The sequence below is a fragment of the Rhagoletis zephyria genome, unplaced genomic scaffold, assembly GCF_001687245.7.
Source record: "Rhagoletis zephyria isolate East Lansing unplaced genomic scaffold, Rhagoletis_zephyria_1.1 Rzeph_scaffold_00129, whole genome shotgun sequence".
NCBI classification, from domain to species: Eukaryota; Metazoa; Arthropoda; class Insecta; order Diptera; family Tephritidae; genus Rhagoletis; species Rhagoletis zephyria.
This window is the reverse complement of record NW_016157213.1, coordinates 449,595-465,911: the sequence shown is the minus strand read 5'-3', so window position 1 is coordinate 465,911 and position 16,317 is coordinate 449,595. Positions and strand designations below refer to the sequence as shown.

At 34.7% G+C, this 16,317-nt stretch overlaps 1 protein-coding gene and 1 long non-coding RNA gene across 2 annotated transcripts in view; one reads left to right on the top strand and one right to left on the bottom strand.

Annotated features, from left to right (window-relative positions):
* LOC108380920 (uncharacterized) overlaps positions 1 to 11,400 on the bottom strand; it is a 17,549-nt gene extending 6,149 nt beyond the window's left edge. Inside the window, exons 1-2 of the long non-coding RNA XR_001849602.1 lie at positions 11,303 to 11,400; positions 9,055 to 9,062 (exon numbers count right to left, since the gene is read on the bottom strand). This is a non-coding gene — a long non-coding RNA (uncharacterized LOC108380920). The remainder of the gene's footprint in view (positions 1 to 9,054; positions 9,063 to 11,302) is intronic.
* Positions 1 to 16,317, top strand: part of ci (transcriptional activator cubitus interruptus) — a 112,824-nt gene that overhangs the window by 5,370 nt on the left and 91,137 nt on the right. The window lies entirely within an intron of this gene.

The following is a 16,317-nucleotide window of genomic DNA, read 5'->3' as shown; positions in this document are numbered from 1 at the left end:
ATTACAAAATTTATTATATTTTAAGACGTCCACCAAAATATTTCGGAAAAATATTAAGATTTAAGTGAGCTGGACTGATTTGAAAATACCTCTAAAAATGGAATTTTATATGAATAAAAATAGTTTCTTAAAATTTTTTTTTGAAAAAATGCCCTCAAATATCAAAACGGTTTTAGCTTAAAAAAATTGCATAAAAATATTTAAAAAAAATTTAAAAAAAAATGTTAACGGAATCGTAGTAATGAGATTTTTGATGCTGTTTTTTAACTTTTTTCAAAGTTTGGTATGAGAAAAACTTTAATAACACAGCCTAAACTCTTCCGATTTAGACTTAAGAGGTGTCATTGGAAAGGTTTTTTCTCATCGTTCTTATTTCTTTGCTAATAAACTCATTCAAAGGATGACAGAGAAAGGTAGGATGAACGAACATTATTCAAAGTTGAATTAAGATGTGTTGGTATTTGAAAAATAAAAAATTGGGGTACGAATAATTTATTTTGGACAGAAATAAAAACAGTGTGAAAATACCTTTCGACTGAGATCCCTTAAGTCTAAATCAGAATAGTTTTGGCCCAGTTATTCAAGGTTTTCGTAAATAAATCTTTGAAAAAAGTAAAAAAAAACAGCATCAAAAGTCTCGTTCTTACGAATCCGTTGAAAAGATTTTTAAATATTTTTATGCAGATTTTTTAAGCTTAATCTGTTTTGTCACCTGAGGGAACTTTTTCAAAAAGTTCTTTAAGAAACCATTTTTATTCATAAAAAACTCCATTTTTGGAGGTGTTTTCAAATCGGTCCAGCTCACTAAAATCTTAATATTTTTCCGAAATATTTTGGTGGACTTCTTAAAATTTCACAAATTTTGCAATCCCGGCGGAAAAACTGCAACTTTTTTTGGTGATGCAGTCTAATGTATATATATCAGTCGTTCTTAGTTTAAAAACTCATCTCTTACATAAATGAAAAAAAGAGATCAAATTTAGCATATACAACTTTTTCATGCCAAGTATAAATAAATTCTCCAAAGGGCTTAAAAAAGGGCTAGGGGCAATTTTAAATTTATGTGGCCAAAAAAAGTATGTGGTAGCTAAATCTAGCCACCAAAGGGCTAAAACGGCAACACTGATCTATACTAATATATATTTTGAAAGCCGTTTTTTTTCTGTTCACAAAGCTCGAGATCGGCTGTACCGATTTTTTTGAAATTTCGGTTGTAGGTTCTAGATGGGCTTTTCATTGTCTTAGGCAAGAAAACAAGTTTAAATACTTCCCTAACAATGGAACTGAAGGACTTGTACATATGATCTTCCGTCTTCCTCCAACTTATGGCCTTATTTAATGGTCCCTTTTTAACCAACGCAAAATTTGCAAATGTGTTAGTAAGATAAATGAGAATGTGTTAGTTTCCATCACACCCCTGCAAAAAATGGGACTAATCCGGGATGACTCCGGGAGCAATCGCAAAGGAGCATGCGACTAATACCACTTTTGATCTCTTTATATGGAATGAACTGTTCGCTTTTGTTCGAGCATGTCCTATGAAGAGACTAATTGTTCACCTTTATACCCGAACGGGTATAAAAAGCGACTAGTCACTTTTAAAAAATAAAAATAAAAATTTGCGAAAGCTGAGATTCGAACCGGGGTGCTCAGTTTTGTTAGGCGAATACTCTCCCTGCGTTCCAACTCCGCACATGAAATTGCATTGACTAAGTGCGTACATATCATTAAATCGTTAATAGTACCCGTTAGAGTTGAGTTGGGGACTAATGGATCTCCAATTATACCCATAAGAGATGAGTCGAGACTAATTGATCTCCATTAGTACCCGTATGAGACTAGTTGCGACTAATTAATGCCCTATTGTACCCAATTGAGAGTATTCTCGGCAAACTCTCTTCAGAGATTAGTCGCACAATTTTTTGCAGGGACAATTCTTGTAAGGATTTCTGTTAGCACTTACATTTGTATATGCATATTTATGTGCATACATATGTACAGTTGTCCACAAAATAATAGGTGTGCGATATAGGTCCAAGCGTATGGGATCGATTTCAAATGCGCCAATACCAAGTTCCATTACTCTACCATGAACACTTCCAAAATTGCCAAAAATCAACGGAATTTTTTAGCTGCTTGAAACTTGCACTTCTTCAGACTAGAATTGAATGTGCTACAAAACTGCATACCAGAATTTTTTCTAAAGATTCTGATTAAAAAGTTTGAAATTTGGGTGAAAAATTGCAAAATTTTTATAATTTTTATACAAAGTTTAAAATCTGAATTTATATGGTGTTTGTTGTATAGCCAGCTAGGCTTTTATAAAAAAATAATAAACATTAAATAAACAAAAGACAAATAGCCAAAACTGGTCAAAATATCGCACTCCTATTATTTTGTGGACAACTGTATGTATATAATTACGCATAAAAACCCTGCTGCTATATTTTTTTGTATGTAAGTGAGCGCAATATTAAAATCAGGAACTTTTATCCAGCTATATATATCGCAAAGCTCGAGAACGGCTGAACCGATTTTTTTTAAATTTCGGACATCTGCTGCAGACGTTCAAATGATGGTTATCGGCTAAACACAATCTGTATTTATAAAAGGGGCGTGGAACCTCCCATACGAACCGAACTTTTCATACCCCATATCTCTGGAAATGTTCATGTTAGAGTTCTGGAACTTGGTAAGTATGGAGATATATGAAATCCATCGCAAACTCTTGGAAAAAATTGGAGCTATCTTAAAAGGGGGCGTGGCACCTCCCATACAAACCGAATATGCATTCTGCATATCTCTGGAAGTGTTCATGGTAGAGTAATGGAACTTGGTATTGGCGCATTTGAAATCGATCCCATACTCTTGGACCTATTGGAAAAGGGGGCGTCGCACCTCCCCTTCAAACCGAATTTTTCATACTGCATATCTCTGGAAGTATTTATGGTAGAGTATTGGAACTTGGTATGGAGATATATGAAATCCAGCGCATACTCTTGGAGTAAAATTTGAGCTATTGGAAAAGGGGGGCGTGGCACTTCCCATACAAACCGAATTTTTCATACTGCATATCTCTGGAAGTATTTTTGGTAGAGTATTGGAACTTGGTATGTAGATATATGAAATCAATCCCATACTCTTGGATAAAAATTGGAGGTATTTGAAAAGGACGCGTGGCACTTCCCATACAAACCGAATTTTTCATACTGCCTATTTCTGGAAGCGTTCATGGTAAAATTTTTGAACTTGGTACGGAAATCTATTAAAGCAATCACATACTCATGGAGAAAAATTGGAGTTGTTGGAAAAGGCCTCCTATACAAACCGAAATTGTCATACTGTATATCTCTGGAAATGTTCATGGTAGAGTACTGGAACTTGGTATGGAGATATATGAAATCAATCGCATGCTCATGACGAAAAATTCGGACTATTTAAAAGGGGGCGTGGCACTTCCCATAAAAACCGAATTTTTCATAATAAGTATCTCCGGAGAATTGTTCTTGGAGTAGTGGAACTTGGGGTGGTGATATATGAAATTAATCGCATAGTCATGGATAAAATATGGAGCTATTGGAAAAGGAGGCGTGGCACCTACCGTACAAGCCGATATATATGAAATTAATCCCATACTCATTGAGAAAAATGGGCTCTTTAAAAAGGGGGCGTGGAAAAGTACAAACGTACTGACTTTTACTTATCTTTGAATGAGTGTATAATTCTTCTGTAGGTATATTTGTGAGTGAAATCCTAAATGGCTGGAGGGATTTTAACAAGGTTTAGTGTGTGTGTGAGTGGGTCTCTGGATAGTTTAGTTCAGAGGTTCCCAAACTTTTTTTTCTCGTAGACCCCTTTCAAAAATTTACTGGTTTCGGTTGACCCCCTGCTGATACATTTCTAAATATTCCCAAAACTCGTAAAAAAATTAAATGTGAAAATTAGAACTAACAATGTAAATTTGCATCGCGGGTGAATTCAAAAACTAAACTCAGAGTGGCCAAAATATAAGTAAAATATTTTCTTGTGTTCTCGGAAGAGTTATATTTTTTAAGAGCACTGCGAGCTCTAGCGTTATTTACATTATCTTCTCCATAAACTCATCAAATGTTCGGCTCACTGATGACTTTGTACGTGGAGTATATCGATGGCTGAGTGGAAGATCGACCTATCTCGGCAGCCAGCTCGAAAACGCTCTATCTCAAAAAACTTTTCAAGAACGCCCTATTTCAGAATTTAATTGAAAAACACCCTATCTCAAAATTCGGTTCAAAAACGCCCTATCTCACTTCAAAATGTATTGAAAATATGTGATATAGGGCGTTTTTGAATCGGCAGCTGAGATAGGGCGTTTTGGAAACGAATTCTGAAATAGGGCGTTCTTGAAAGGTTTTTTGAGATAGAGCGTTTTCGAACTGGCTGCCGAGATAGGTCAATCTTCCTCTCAGCCATCGATATGTAAAATAGTTTATTTGTGTTAATGGCATCATTTTTATTTTTATTGCTCCGAGTTTTAAAGTAAGTCGAAAAATATTTATCAAATTTTTAAAACACAAAACTTAAAACATCAAAACGGCCAAGCTTTTTACGCCAAACTTTTAATTCAGAAACTGACAATAGAGAAAAGACCGAGTTTAAAAAAATCGATGACAAATAAGCAAGCAAGCAAGAAACACAAAAAGTGTTCCACTGTCTCATCTTCTTCAAGGCAAGATGGGCAAATGGACTTTTCATTTACGCCTATCACAGTCAGGTGTTTGTGCCACGTGAAGTGACCAGTCAGCAGTCCAGCAAGTTGTCTGCAGTGTCGTCTGCTTAGTGAGAGCAAAAAATTAGATAGACCTCGTGAGATTGAAGGCAACATGAGTTTTGCCCACCTGCATCCCCTCGATGCCTCTCAGTCATTTCTGAGCGAAGTATTCACCCAGATTCTGATTTTGGCTTCGATTGCCGAAGGCGGGAATGCTAAAACTGGTTGCGGACCGGGAATGCCTGGTCTGAGCCTACTCTGGCCAAATGATCAGATGTCTCATAACCAGGTGCTACAGAGTGACCTNATTGGAAAAGGAGGCGTGGCACCTACCGTACAAGCCGATATATATGAAATTAATCCCATACTCATTGAGAAAAATGGGCTCTTTAAAAAGGGGGCGTGGAAAAGTACAAACGTACTGACTTTTACTTATCTTTGAATGAGTGTATAATTCTTCTGTAGGTATATTTGTGAGTGAAATCCTAAATGGCTGGAGGGATTTTAACAAGGTTTAGTGTGTGTGTGAGTGGGTCTCTGGATAGTTTAGTTCAGAGGTTCCCAAACTTTTTTTTCTCGTAGACCCCTTTCAAAAATTTACTGGTTTCGGTTGACCCCCTGCTGATACATTTCTAAATATTCCCAAAACTCGTAAAAAAATTAAATGTGAAAATTAGAACTAACAATGTAAATTTGCATCGCGGGTGAATTCAAAAACTAAACTCAGAGTGGCCAAAATATAAGTAAAATATTTTCTTGTGTTCTCGGAAGAGTTATATTTTTTAAGAGCACTGCGAGCTCTAGCGTTATTTACATTATCTTCTCCATAAACTCATCAAATGTTCGGCTCACTGATGACTTTGTACGTGGAGTATATCGATGGCTGAGTGGAAGATCGACCTATCTCGGCAGCCAGCTCGAAAACGCTCTATCTCAAAAAACTTTTCAAGAACGCCCTATTTCAGAATTTAATTGAAAAACACCCTATCTCAAAATTCGGTTCAAAAACGCCCTATCTCACTTCAAAATGTATTGAAAATATGTGATATAGGGCGTTTTTGAATCGGCAGCTGAGATAGGGCGTTTTGGAAACGAATTCTGAAATAGGGCGTTCTTGAAAGGTTTTTTGAGATAGAGCGTTTTCGAACTGGCTGCCGAGATAGGTCAATCTTCCTCTCAGCCATCGATATGTAAAATAGTTTATTTGTGTTAATGGCATCATTTTTATTTTTATTGCTCCGAGTTTTAAAGTAAGTCGAAAAATATTTATCAAATTTTTAAAACACAAAACTTAAAACATCAAAACGGCCAAGCTTTTTACGCCAAACTTTTAATTCAGAAACTGACAATAGAGAAAAGACCGAGTTTAAAAAAATCGATGACAAATAAGCAAGCAAGCAAGAAACACAAAAAGTGTTCCACTGTCTCATCTTCTTCAAGGCAAGATGGGCAAATGGACTTTTCATTTACGCCTATCACAGTCAGGTGTTTGTGCCACGTGAAGTGACCAGTCAGCAGTCCAGCAAGTTGTCTGCAGTGTCGTCTGCTTAGTGAGAGCAAAAAATTAGATAGACCTCGTGAGATTGAAGGCAACATGAGTTTTGCCCACCTGCATCCCCTCGATGCCTCTCAGTCATTTCTGAGCGAAGTATTCACCCAGATTCTGATTTTGGCTTCGATTGCCGAAGGCGGGAATGCTAAAACTGGTTGCGGACCGGGAATGCCTGGTCTGAGCCTACTCTGGCCAAATGATCAGATGTCTCATAACCAGGTGCTACAGAGTGACCTGGCACCCAGAGTAAAACAACAATAAACTAAAAAACTAAAAATATTTTTTATGATCCGTTTTGACGAATATTCAAAACATGTATTGGAAACGGTAAAGGCAGTCCAATTGCTAATTATTACTAAAAATAGACAAGTGGGAAAAGGTGCCGTAAATGCCAGACTAAATTGAATTGTTGCACCATTGAGTATATCGAACGGTTGGCCCAATGGATGTGATCTGCCAATATTATTATGCGGTAAAACTTCATCCGAAGAAACCAGGGTTAAGTTGTGCAGTGGTAAATCTCAAATCGCCACCTGTCGAAATACTTTAAAAGCCAGTTTCATGAAAGCAATTTAATGAAAATTTATTTTTTTATTGAATTTAATATAGAACCTGACGGAAAAAATAATTTCTCACTTAAATTGCTTTCGCAAAACTGGCTTTTAAGGTATTTCATCTCAGTTTATATATGTATATTGTATTTCTGTTGAACAAGGATACGCATTCATTTTGAAATTGCCACCAACTATAAGATAAGGTTTCTCGGGCACATTCACCATAGATCCGAATCATTGTTGCCACCAGGGAACTTCTCATGGACATAACACTTTCGTTCGGTTATTTAAGGTGGTAAACGACCACCAAACCATAGTCTTAGCGGATGAATGTGCTGTACAAATCGTAAATGTGGGTTGTTGGAGAAACTGTTGGACCAAAATGTTTAAATTAAAAATCTAATTTTGGGCGGGACGAAGTTCGCCGGGTCTGCTAGTCAATAATATTTGTATTTGCGAAGTCAGCTGTGTGTTCACTTTCTAAAATGTGCTGCGATAATGCTGTACTGCTTTTCTTATGCCCGCTTCATGTTCGCCTAGTCGGACACCTAAAGGCCGCTTCGTTGTTCCGATATACATACACTTTTCCGCATGTTTCAGTTTCTTTTCCTTTGCATTTAATTTCGTAGACTACATTGTTTTGTTGGTGGACATCGACTGAACATTTTGTTTTTGTATATACTGTCGAAAGGGTGCAATTAGATTTAAATGCAAGCGTTGTGTTTTGTGGTTTTGTTATGTTGTGATCAAAGTTATCAGTAAGATTGGGAATGTATGTAACACTGTAGAATTTCTTTGCACTTTTTATCGTTTCCGTACTCGAATTTGTGTTTGGATGGTTGCTGTTTTTTATTGTTTCCTGATTTATGAGTTCGTGTATTAATTTGACAGGATAATTATTGCTTTTTAGGATATTGGTTATTTTCTCTATATTAGTCTCATGGAACTGTGCGTGGCTTATCGTCAGTACTTTGTGGATTCATGTTTTTGCGGTGTTAATTTTATATTTTCTCGGTTGTGATGACAAATAATTTATCAGGCGCCCAGATAAATTATTTTTCATGACAACCGAGAAAATATATACTTCAAAGTATATATTTTTGGAATTTTTTTCTGTGAAGAGCTTACGCATGGCTATGCTCTTATTAAAATTCTTAGTATAAAATTTGTCGACTTTAGTGGCTTCCTGGCGGCATAACTATTTTTTTGGGTCTGTGTAATTCTTTTTAGTGGATAAATTATCTTTAAAAAAATACCAAAAAAGTTCACACTGCGGATAACGAATTTTTCGATTATTGCTCACTTAGGCGGCACTGTGTGACGTCTGATTTTTATAAAGGACTTTGAAATTTCAAACATATGAACAATTCAAAAAAATGATTAATAAGTTCAATGCAATGTACTTAAAAACCCTGTATGGGTATCAAATGAAAGAGAAGATTCTGTAGAGCTAAAACAGATAACATTTTTTGGTGCGTAAGGGACGGGTAGGTATTGAAAATACCCTTTTATAATTTTCTTCGGAGCATCCTTGAAATTTTGCAATTCTTATTTTTGAAAAAATTGTATGTTAAGAACGAACTTTATTAGCATAAAAAAATAAAATAGATTAAAGGCACATTTTAAATTCCTATTCGTCCTATTGAACCCGAAAAATTCTTTCATTTGGTACCCATATTTTTTTTACATTGCACTGAATTTTTTAAATAAGTTTTGGAATTAATCATATCTTTCAAATAATAAAGTCTTTAAAAAAATCATGACGTCAGAGAAATGCCGATTTATATGCAGTTAATTATATGTAATATGAGGTAGACTTTTATAAATAAATGTAAATTTTGAATAAACAAAATGAATATAGACAAAACTGGCCATACTAAGGCGCTTCTTTTATTTCTGCCACTAGTATTATGCACTTCTTTCACCAGAAACAAAATTTTTTTGACTTAATTTTTTTTTGCATCGTTTTGTTACTTATGAAATAATTTTCTCTTTAAATAAAAAAGTACGTTCCAAACCCATTTACTTCTTATATATTATACGGTAGGAGAGCTTCTCAAACCATATTTAGGGTATTCACAGTTTACTTTTAAAGTTAAAAGGTGGCAACTTTAACAAGATAACACATTCGAACTGTGAGCAACCCTTCACACATGTGTTTCAAATTGTCAGTAAAATAAATATAGTCAGATATATACTTAAAAATCTTTCAAATTGCGCCCACCTTATGTTTTTCTGCTTCACTTTCCATTTTTTCTTAGGGCGGATAATCAGCCGATCGGATCGCCCAGTTGTCGAAATTACACAAGTTTTTTCATAGACGTTTTAATTTTGTTTGGCACCAATATTGACTGCTTTATGCGAATGACGATTTATAAGACAACCAGCATACGAAAAGATATATAGGCATTTCAGTTAAAATTAAACCTTTTCAAATTAAATGAAACCATTTTCGAACAAAGCGAAACCTTTTTCAAATTAAATGAAACCGTTTTCAAGACAAGCGAAACAAGAATTTTTAAGAATTTAGAAGAATTTTTAAGAAATTTTAAGAATGTTTCATTTAATTTGAAAAAAGTTTCGTTTAATTTGAATAAAGTTTCATTGAATCTGAAAAAGGTTTTATTTAATTTGAAAAAGGTTTCGCTTTATCTGAAAAGGGTTTCATTTAATTTGAAAATGGTTTCGCTAACCTGAAAAAGGTTTCAATTAATTTGAAAAAGGTTTCACTTAATTTGAAAATGGTTTCATTTAAACTGAAAATGGTATAGATCTCCTTCCCATCTACCTCACTAGTGTTGTTATGTGGAGTGATATATGTACGTAAAAATAATCAACTAATTCTAAGCATATTTTAAATACTTGCAAAAATAAGTTCGACTTAAATTGTATCTGCATACCAAGAAAAACCTATAGCAAATTTACAGGAAAACTAACTATGAACGGCTTGACTAATAATAAATAATAATAAGAATCAAAAATTTTGTACGCCCAAGTATGATAGACATTTTTTTTCTTATATTATATATTGTTTATAAATGAATTATATTTTTATAAATCATATGATTTGAGTCATACGTTTTTGAGAAAAATACACCGAAGTAATTTCAAAATTTCCAAATTACATTTCTCGACTGAAAAATAAGATATCCGAGCTAACTCGACGGCACACGGTGTGCTTTTTTAACACTTCATGCGAATTAATCGTAGCGCTTTCGACAGAAGCAATAATTTAATATGAAATAAAATGGCTTTGAAAGCTAATGTAATTGCCTTTCACGGAAAAAGATAGCCACTGACCAACAATTACTCCTTGGCCTTAAAAAAATTGGTCAAAAATAGTGTTCTTCGAAAAAGACATGCAAAATTCAACGGATATATTCCAAAAAAACACTTTTTTTGTATTTTATATTATTCTAATATTATAGATTTTGAGACGAGAAACACGATTCCACTGTTTAAAAAACGGAAAAAAAATCAACCTCTCATTTGAAAAATGCATTATATATTGCGTTTTTTATGATTTGCATGCAGCTGTGCATCCTTCACACAATTTTATATCCCTCGAAGAATAAGTGCATCTTAGTGCAATTCAAGACCTTTAATTTGATTCGACATTTTTTCTAATTTCGGAGTACAAACTAGTACAGCAGTTTCGAAGTTTGGTTTAAAATTGTTATAACTTGGCTCTCAGAGGGCCTAGAGACTTCTACCATCGCTCAAATTAAAGGTGTTGAATTGCATTAAAACGCACTTATTGATAGCTATCGATCCCTGTGTCACATAACGGAAGACAAAACGGCTAAAATCCGGCCGGATTCCGGATTTCGATTATAGACGATACAAATTTTTTTTTTGTATTGTTATGTTCAAATTTAATAGGCCGTATTATAGGGCAACAACCTATTTCTATCTTCAACATAAATGCTACCCGATGCACTAAGCAGAGATACTACAATGCCAGTGTAAACAAATTTGGAAATTTTTTGTGACAATTCTTCCAACTAAATTAAAAGATCTCCTTGTCTGGGTATAAGGGGTAGCTATACATCACTACAAAAACTGGAATCAGCATCAGAGTCGTTGGCGATTTCCTCAAAGCATTGTTATCCTGGTGAGTTCGCTTTCAATAGAAGCTATCACTAGAGTTTAGCATTTTTCATATCATTCAACAAGTTTCTCCATACTAACTGATTTATGTTTTCGAATTAGTAAATCATCAACCCAGTTTTTAGATTTTTTGATATCAGAAACAAAGGAGTTTTGAAACGTGGGTCACAAAAATTGCAACAAGGAAGCATTATGGGACGATTTGTAAGCATGCATAATAACACTAGTTTACAGTGATTTTGACCTGTGGCATTTGACTGTCGTTCCTTATGTAATACTTGTCGCTGAATCCGAATATGGAATCAGACGTTAAGGAAGTAGAACAGTTTTCGAGACATCAGGCATGTTCTGCAAATCGTACGATTTCAAATCGGTACGATTTGCAAAGTATTGTTTTATAGTTCCAAATTTTTCCCCTCTTTGTTATAAATCCTTCGAAACCGCACCGATTTGAAATCATACGATTTGCAGAACATGCCCGATTGCTAAATTTACGTTTTTCGAGTTTTGAAAAAAAAATAATTTTACTAAACTGCCATTCCGGCAGGTTCTGCAATTCACTTCGGAGTGAATTTGAGTCAAGTTTGCTTTGCACTCAAATGGGTCGGGGTTGAAATTCCGTCGGAAGTGAATTCCAGAACCTGCCCGATTATCTCCGGATTAGCCAATTTCGAAGCCCTTTTTGCGATATTGAAGATAATTAAATATCATATGAAACAGTGCTTGCAAAACTTTTCATTCAAACTGTCGTTTTCGGATAGGGTTGCCAGATTTTGAAACGGAGAAAGGAGTACATTCATATTTTCGATAGAAAAAAAGCAGTACAAGACATAAAAAAGGAGTACAATTTTTTTTTTTTAATTTTTGTGCAATTAATTGTTACAAATTACCATTAATTAGGTACGAACAAACAAAGATATCTTAGAAACCTTTTTCAAAGCAATAATAAATGTTAATAAAATAATGTAAAAAAATTTTTTTTTAAAACAACCTTTCACTTAACATGTACAATCAAAAGAATAAAATAAAGTATTGTAACAAAAGATTTTTTAGCAAGAAAATTTTGTAAAAACTGCACTAAAATTAATAAAACAAAAAAATTGAAGCTTTCTTTAAAGTTACTAAAAGCCAAATAGCGAAAGGAGTTACTCAAACTCTAATCAAAATTACTAACAATTTGTATTGATTTACTTCGGTTTTAAAAAAGTTTGTCGCGCGAATAGCGAACCGGCATTTACTTACATATCTTAATATGTACATATTAGTTGCGTTCCCCAACTTTTCTGGGTTAAAACCTGTGAAACTGTCAAAAGGCAAAAGAAGCCAGCGAACCGAGTACGGGAACGCTTTCTGGTAAATTCCTGTAAATTCTTGCAACTTCTTGCGAGTTAGGGAACGCAACTATTATGTATGTATGCAGATATGTAAATGTGGGTTCGCTTTTCGCGCGACAAACTTAAAAACGAAGTGAATCAGTACAAATTGTTAGTAATTTTCATTATAGTTTGAGTAACTCCTTTCACTATTTGGCTTTTAGTAACTTTAACGAAAGCTTAACTTATTTTATTTTATTAATTTTACGGCAGTTTTTACAAAATTTTCTTGCTAAAAAATCTTTTGTAACACTACTTTATTTTATTCTTGTGATTGTACATGTTAAATAAAAGCTTGTTTAAAAAAAAATATTTCTTTTTCATTATTTTATTTTGAACTTTTTGGTTTTATTTTATATAATCAGGACATAATATTTTTATTAAAGGCTGCCTCTTCATTTGTAAGCATAGTACATTTAATATAAGCTGCGTAAATCTTTTGGATCATCTGTCTAGGCTGAGCAAAACACGTTGAGTTCAGGTAGAGAAACAATTGTACGATGGAAAAAATGGCGGAAAGTTGGCAACTGTTGAATTGAGCGGAACTACTCAACTGTGCGTTTCTAGCACAAACAGTCAACGGTTAGACAATATGAACGCGACCAATGTGTCAGAATTAGGAGAGTAATCAGAAACAAATCGGTGTCTTATTTAATTTAAGCATTCAGCTCAAGTACAAACCACACACCCGGTAGGTGCTCTACAGAAATTCGTATAGAAATATCACAAGGTTAGCAGCTGATTCATTCAAACTAATTTCCCGGTATATTACCTTACCAAAGAATTCACAATAGAATCTATCATACCAGTGCCTAAAGCTATACTACTTAGGCAAATTACGCTCTGCTATCACTAGCAGTACTGAAAACGCTGTAAAGCGGCTGTTAAGCGAAGATCACACGATTTGTACATTTGTACGGATTTGTACATTTTGGCAGACACTTAGTGGTGTTGTTTAGAAATTTAAGTTCAGCTCAATAAAAGAATTTCCGAACAACATCACTCTGTACCTGCCAAAATCTACAAACCGAGTGATCCCTGCTTAAAGGCTCTGTTATGCATACTTGGCATTGCTTGAGAGTTGTCACATAAGGAATCTGTTAAATGAGCTTCGCGTGTAAGCGATTACCCAACGCACAGCATTACATACGTAAAAGTCTGTTGGTTTTTGATTTCTACGTAAAAATGGTATAGCAGTGCATGCAATGCCAAGTATGCATAACAGAGCCTTAAGATGAAGACAAACATAGGAAACTGTGAAAACGTTTAATATAAGTGCACAGCATACATTTTGGTTTATGTTTGTTCTGTATGTGGAGATTTTCGCAAATTATTTGGAAATTTATATAAGAAAATCATACCTGTTTTCCAACGAAGTAGTATTTATATCTAGTATTCCAAGGAAATATAGCATTCTGTGGAAACATATGTATGTAAGTTAACTACATATGTACAAACATATCGTCGATGTTTTTGCAAAACTGCCCATCGACCAGTTGTAAAACTGCCTAAATCTTCATTGTTGCAAAAATTAGATTTGGTAACCTTGAACTCCAGGTGACCAGTATTTTTTCCATAAGTATCATAAAATCGTTATTAAAACAACAGATTTGTAAAATAATAGCTAGAGAAAATACCGCCTATCAAGGCAATGCCTTCAAAGAAAAACAGTTTTTTCGCTCTCCTGTAAAATTTTAGTGCCGTAAGATACATAGGCGGGTTTGCAATTGGTCGATGGGCGGTTTTTCAAAAACTTCGACGATATGTATATCCAAACATATGAAAATATGTGCTCCTTTAAGATTAATGCATAGTAAATTGAAATTTTGTAACGTTGCTAGAGCACTTTTCAGATTTATGTCTTTAACACCACATTATTTGATTAAATTTTTTTTTACGTACAACGCTGAAACCGAATCCAAACGCACTACAGAGAGTTTCACGCTGTCAAACGACAAAAATGTCGGTGGGTTATTATTATGTAAGGGTTATTTTCGCCATCTGGTGGGTTATTAGAAGTATGTACACTTTTTAAATGCATGCATGTGCATTTTGCGTGCCTTTTACCGTATCTCGGTACTTCACTGTGTGAGGAAACCAAATCATGTTATTCTTAAAAATGTTAATTTAAGAGTTTGGCCATGCTAAACACAGCTGAAGCTAATTTCCGGTATTTTTCTTATAAGATACTTATTATTTAACAAATTTATAGCGTTTTAACGTTCTTTGACAAATTACGCTCTGTTAGCCATTAATTTTACTGTGTTTTGACCCTCTTTGTATCAAGACCCCTGGACCATCTAGGAAATTAATTTATATTTTATATTGCATTGTCATTGTGATTGGAACTATGCTGAAAATTTCAAGTCTCTAGCTTGTCGGAAAGTTAGTTTAAAGTCGATTGGAAATTTCCGCGGGATGACCAAGTTAAAAAAAGCTTGTAAAAAATAAAAGGGTTGGCTTTCCAATTTTTTTAAGATTTCTACTTAGTAAGGGTTATAATTCTTAAGCGCGGCCGTAGGCCGCCTATGCCGAGAGGAGTCAAGTGCAAAAATACTGTGGACGCAAGTGAAAATTGTGATTTTTGGCGATTTTTCTAAGGGATACCTAGGGACCAATTGGGCGCCTAGGTGGTCGGGGGTTGCATTTTTGTCAATGGCGATTCATGCCCTCTCCGAAAGGGGGGTTGGAGGTGCCACGCCCACTCCCCGTTCGCTCAGCGCCTCTTCAATGGCCGCCCTTGCCGCTTGCGCTTTTCTCCCAAACCCGCTGGTAAACCCAAATGAAGGTTAAAATTTAAAAACTAATTAATGTTTTTGCTATTTTTTTGGCCTTATAACAATTATATTCAACAATTTTATAATGAGCTCGAGGCCATTGTTTAAATGAAAATTTATTGTGGAAAAGCAACAATAATTTGAAAAAATGGTAGAAGTGATAGCTATTTCGGAAATCACCACATTTCCTCATCAGACTTCTTTCAGTAGGATTCGAACCGACGATCCCACTGACTCAGCCAGTTGCCTATGCACCGTGCTAAGTACGCCTTGTAAATTATCGTTTGCTTATTTCCACTATTTTCATTTTTGTTATGCCAACAAAATCAAGCGCAGCTATTCCGCTGCAATTGACTTGATCATGTGGTTGTTGGTTTGTTGGTTGGTTGTGCTAATAATTCTATTTTTTTAGAATGCTTAACTTTTAGGTGTGCTCGTCCTTAAGTTATTTGTTTTTTGTTATTTTTTGGCCTTTTAACAATTATATTCAACAATTTTATAATGAGCTCGAGATTTTTTTTTAATTTAAAATTCATTGTGGAAAAGCAACAATAATTTGAAAAAATGGTAGAAGTGATAGCTATTTCGGAAATCACCACATTTCCTCATCAGACTTCTTTCAGTAGGATTCGAACCGACGATCCCACTGACTCAGCCAGTTGCCTATGCACCGTGCTAAGTACGCCTTGTAAATTATCGTTTGCTTTTTTCCACTATTTTCATTTTTGTTATGCCAACACAATCAAGCGCAGCTATTCCGCTGCAATTCACTTGATCATGTGGTTGTTGGTATTGTTGGTTTTTGCTAATAATTCTATTTTTAGAATGTTTAACTTTTAGGTGTGCTCGTCCTTAAGTTATTTGTTTTTGTTATTTTTTGGCCTTATAACAATTATATTCAACAATTTTTATTGAGCTCGAGGCCTTTTTTTAATGAAAATTTATTGTGGAAAAGCAACAATAATTTGAAAAAATGGTAGAAGTGATAGCTATTTCGGAAATCACCACATTTCCTCATCAGACTTCTTTCAGTAGGCTTCGAACCGACGATCCCACTGACTCAGCCAGTTGCCTATGCACCGTGCTAAGTACGCCTTGTAAATCATCGTTTGCTTTCTTTTCACTATTTTCATTTTTGTTATGCCACCAATATCAAGCGCAACTATTCCGCTGCAATTCACTTGATCATGTGGTTGTTGGT